Here is a 5,640-nt window from a genome sequence, read left to right as displayed (position 1 = left end):
TGACTGTTCATTTGGACCTTGAACCAAGGCACAGAGGGTTCTGGCATAGGGTCATTTTATTATACATTCCCAACACTGAGCTGGTAAATTTCAACCAACACACAGTGATAGCAATTATCACGGCCAGTCAAGAAAATCCACACACACACAGGACTTCCAAGAAACCAACGTAGTACTGTGATGTGTTTCCCTCAAATCTTTGACATCACTTTTCGTATCTAGTTTATGTCCCACGTTCTGATGAGCCTCTTTTAAAGGCAGTCAATTTTCACAAGGATTACCAAGAAAAAAGATTGTGACAGTGAACACTCTTCTTTTTTTTTTTTTTAAATCATGACTAGAAAAACAAGCCATATCCTAGAGTGAATCACTAAAGACTGGTTTAGTAGCCAACAGAAAATTTATGTTGGACATATTTCCAAACTCTACATCTCATCTTCTGAAATGAAAAGACTACAGAAGTTTGGATAAGATCATTTATAGTCTCTCTTTTTTGATAACAATAGCTAATTTTAAAAAAATCTTCCTATATAGGTCTATCAAATAAAAGAAAGGAAAATCATTCTCCAATTTTTAATAAAGGACCATTCAATATAAGGATTAGAGGCCTCAATTTAGAGGCAAGGGAGACAAGAATTGCATGTTCTAGTGTCTGAAATCAGAGGAATGGGCTGCCAACCCGAAGGATTTCTTATTTTATTCTAAGCAAAAAGAACAGCTCAACAACAATTCAGAAACATGCTAACCCTTTTCAATGCCCAGAAATTCCTGTTTTTAAGCTATGCTTTAGGTTATTCAGATATAATGTGTGACTCCTCATAACAACTTAGAAATTTCTTAAATAGTCAGCACAATTAAGTATGTTACACAACTTCCCCTTAAACCACAATTACAGAATAAACAGTCACATCCTTAAAAGGAGCAACAAAAATAATAGATCCAACTTTGAGACTATGGAATAGTGAAAATCTTTTTGAAATGTAAATTTATATACCTCTTTTGATAAGGAATACCTCTTTTTATAAGTTATAGAAATATTAAATAACTTTCATTTACTGGGTACAAGATGCTATGCTGTTTTACCTGGGTTATCTCACTTATTCTTCATCAATTCTTTTTTTTTAATAGTTTATTTTCAAATTGGTTTCCATAATACACACAGTGCTTCTTCCCCACAAGTGCCCCCCACCATGACCATCATCCTCTTCCCTCCCTCCCTCCCCCTCCCCCTTCAGTCCTTGGTTCGTTTTCAGTATTTAATAGTCTTTCATGATCTGTGTCCCTCACTCTCCCCAGCTCTCTTTCCCCCTTCCCCTCCCTATAGTCCTCTGTTAGGTTTCTCCTGGTAGACCTATGAGTTAAACATATGGTATCTGTCCTTCTCTGCCTGACTTATTTCACTTAGCATGACACCCTCGAGGTCCATCCACTTTCCTACAAATGGCCAGATTTCATTCTTTCTCATTGTCATGTAATACTCCATTTTATATATATACCACATCTTCTTGATCAATTCTATAAAAAATATATTATTATCATTATTAGTAATTATTATTACTACTTTCTATTGGTGAGGAAAATAAGGCTTCTAGAGTTGGTGACTCAGCCCATGACAGCAGCAATAGAAGCAGATAGAAATAGTCAGGTTCTGAGCATGTTTTGAACATATGCTAATGAGTACCATGTAGATCTGAGAGGAAGAGGAGGAGTCAAGGCTGATCTCATGATTTAAGGCCTGAGCATTTGAAAGAAAAGAGGACAAGTGTAGGAGACATGAGTATGGGAGTATGAAGACCAGGAGTTCGGCTATAGATATGCTAAGTTTGAGGTGCCTATTAAACACCAGAGCAGAGGTATTCGGTAGGTAATTAAATATGCAGGTCAAGTCCAAGAAAAAGGCTCAGACTAAAGATACAAAAATTCAGAGATAGAGGGGATAAGGAGGAACCAACAAAGGAGAAGCGAAGAAGCAGGCAATGTTACAAAAGACCTAAGAGAGTAGTATCCTAAGGTTAAGAGAAGAACAAAAAAAGCATCTGGTGTGTCAATTGACCTATGTCTATTTTGCTGATAAGTCAGTAAAATGCATCTGGAGAGCTGCCTGACCATTGGATTTAGCAAGACTGAGGCTTTGTGAAATGCTATTTCACTTTGCTATTGGGATTCTTCTCCTAATATAAATGTAAAACCCCAAGCACTCCAACTCATTTATTTGCCTTCACACAAATATTCAGCTAATTTAGATTATCCTTATTTTAAAAAAGGGTTTTTTTAAGACAGAGAAAGAGACAGAGCGTGAGCAGGGAAGGGACAGAGAGAGAGGGAGATACAGAATCTAAAACAGGCTCCAGGGTCTGAGCTGTCAGCAGAGAGACCAATGAGGGGCTCGAACTCACAGACCATGCAGGATCGTGACCTGAGCTGAAGTCAGATACTTAACTGACTGAGCCACCGAGGTGCCCCCTTTAGATTATCCTTTTATGATATCTACCCCTAATCATTTTTTGTGGGGTTTTCTGTTGTGGTTTGGTTTGGTTTTGGTCATATTCCGCCATTACCAATACTACAGCCTAGTTCAGACCTCTGTTAGCTCAGGGCTGGATTATCTCCTATCCTCCTAAACTGTCTCCTGGTTTCTAGTCTCCATACCAGCCACCCAGACCTATTAGGCCTCCTAGAACAAAGCTGTTCTCGAGGATTCCCTACGCCCTTTGGTTCTCACCAGAAGCACACTAAGAGACTTCTCTCACCTCCTTCCCCAGCTCAGTGCATGAGTGTGCACTCCTAAAACATAGCACACCCACCCTACGTGTTTGTGAACAGCAAAGTTCTGCCTAAACTCCACAGAAGAGAACCCACAATGAGAACCATCAATAAGAATGATTGGCCTCCTCTACTTGTCATAACCTGATGGACTGATTCCATCTCTTCCAATCTAACTGGAAATATGGGAGACTGAAAAATACCAACACTGGCTAACTGGGCAAAAGGCCAGGGTCTTCCAGTAAGATATAAGCTCATACACCTATTAGAATAGTTATGGTAAAATTAAACAAACAGAGAAACATACTGACAAAGGCACTGGCATGAACAAGAAAGGAGCAGCTGGAACTCTCATTTACCGCTGGTGGGAATGCAACATAGTTTAGCCAACTTGAAAAATAGTTTGGCACTTTCTTATAAAGTTAAACAAATACTTACTGTATGTCCTAGTGCTCCCATTCATAGGTACTTACCCAAAAGAAACTGAAACATGTGTGGATGCAAAATAATCTGTCAGTGAATATTTACAGCGGGCTTTAGCCATAATGACCCTAAACTGGAAACAACATAAATGACCATCAAATGGAGAAAAGATAAGTGTATTGTTGTGCATGCATGAAACAGAATCCTACTCAGGAATAGAAAGAACAAATTCCTGATGCATGCAACAACATGGATGAATCTCGGAAGGATTATGCTACATGAAAAAAAAGCCAGACACAAAATATTACATAGTAAAGGGTTGCATTTATAGGGCATTCAGGAAGAGGCTAAATTATAGAGACAAAAAACAGATCAGCATTTACTAAGGGCTAGAGGTAGGTAGAGGGTATGAGTATAAAGGCACTTTTGATTTTGATGATGGAAAACATACTCTATCTGGATTGTGGGGGCAGTTACAGAATTCTACAGGTTTGTCAAAATCATAGAACTGTACACCTGAAAATGGCAGATTTTACTGCATGTAAATGATACCTCAATCAACCTGATTTTAGACAGAATGCTCCATGGGGGCATATACTTTGTTTTATTCACTTTATCCTTAGCAGCCAGAACAGTAATTGGCACATAAGTATATATAAGTAGGAAGGGAAGAAAGAAGAAAGGGAGGGAAACAAGGAGAAAGGGAGGGAGAGAGGCGGGAAGGAAGGATATCACTTCTCTTGGTGTCTTGGAATTTTTCAATGCAAGTCTTAGAATCCCTTATTATTACCAGCCTTAGTCTTTCAATGTCAGCTACGGATTGTCACTGTGAAGTCTAGCCACCTCTGTCCGTTGGCAGTTACTCATTGTCTCCTAGGCCCAACCCTTTCCCTCAGTCTCTAAGTGGGGACAGAAACCCTCTCCTTTCTGAGATGAAGTAGTAAGAAATAATACAAACAGATAAATCTTGCTTAACAAATCATACAATGGGACAAAGGAAATGGATTGATTTTGCAACAGAAAAATACAAATGGCAAGTAAACATGAGAGACAATATTCAACCTCACTTGAAGGTTGAATGGCTTCTATTTTCTTCCTCTTAAACCAGAAACCTTTCTTTTTTCTTTTTTAAATGTTTTTTCTTAAAATTTTCAACTTTACTTATTTATTTTGAGAGAGAGAGTTAGTAGGGGAGGGACAGAGAGAGGTAGACAGAGAGAGAATCCCAAGCAGGCTCCACACTTTCAGCACAGAGCCCGACATGGGGCTAGAACTCACAAACTGTGAGATCATGACCCGGGCCAAAAATCAAGAGTTGGATGCTTAACCAACTGAGACACCCAGGCACCCTTCTTTTTTTAATTTTTTTTTAAACTTTATATATTTACTTGGAGAGAAAGAGCATGAGAGAGAGAGAGAGAGAGAGAGAGAATCCCAAGAAGACTGTGCTGTCAGCACAGACCCCAACAAGGGGCTCAAACTCATGAACCGTGAGATCATGACCTGAGCCAAAATCCAGAGTCAGACACTTAGCTAACTGACCCCCCCTGCAGGCACCCTCAGAAATCTTTCTTGGTTATATAAGATGCAATGCTAATCTTTCTTGGTTATATAAGATGCATAGCAGAGACGCTTTCATGTGTTGCTACTAGGAGTATAAACTGGTACAATACTCCTGACAATATTTTAGGAAATATTTATCAAGCACAACTAAAGCATTCAGATGGTGTAGCAAGTACCTTTACATCTAAATACCTCCCTATAATCAGAAGTGCAGGAAAAGATTTATGTAGTAAAAAATGTCAACTGCTACATTGTTTGGCAATTAAAAACAATTTAAAGATTCCCTCAGGAGAATGAGTAAGTACATGATGGTTCATTTATGAAATGAGAATATCCAGTCTTTAAAAATGGTATTTATGGGCATTCACTTTTGCGTGTCCTCTCTCTACAAAGAGAGCTTTCCTACTACTCTTCCTTTCTAATCTTATTCCAATAAATTTTTGCTCGCTGCTCAAAAAAATGATATTTATGAAGAGTAACGAAAAAGAAAATGCTAAAATACAATAGTAAGCCAAAATAAGGCAGAATTCAAAGTTGACTACTCAGCACATCTTAGGATGTAAATTTTTTAAATATTTCATACAGGCGCCTGGGTGGCTCAATTTAGCTCTCACTTTGGCTCAGATCATGATCTCTAAGTTCATGGATTCGAGCTCCACATCGGACTCTCTGCTGTCAGTGCAGTACCTGCTCCAGACCCTCTGCCCCCCTTTCTCTCTCTCTCTCTCTCTGTCTCTCAAGATAAATAATCTTAAAAAATAATTCTTACAAAAAGGATTTTTAAAATAGCCAAAAGTCTTAAGACTAGACCCCTGGAGATAGTGAGATTATGCTTCTTACTTTGTTTGTTTGTTTGTTTGTTTCTGTATGCTTCTCTGTACATTTTAGGCT

This window comes from Suricata suricatta, chromosome 7 (genome assembly GCF_006229205.1).
Source record: "Suricata suricatta isolate VVHF042 chromosome 7, meerkat_22Aug2017_6uvM2_HiC, whole genome shotgun sequence".
NCBI classification, from domain to species: Eukaryota; Metazoa; Chordata; class Mammalia; order Carnivora; family Herpestidae; genus Suricata; species Suricata suricatta.
Note: the sequence above shows the minus strand (reverse complement) of the source record.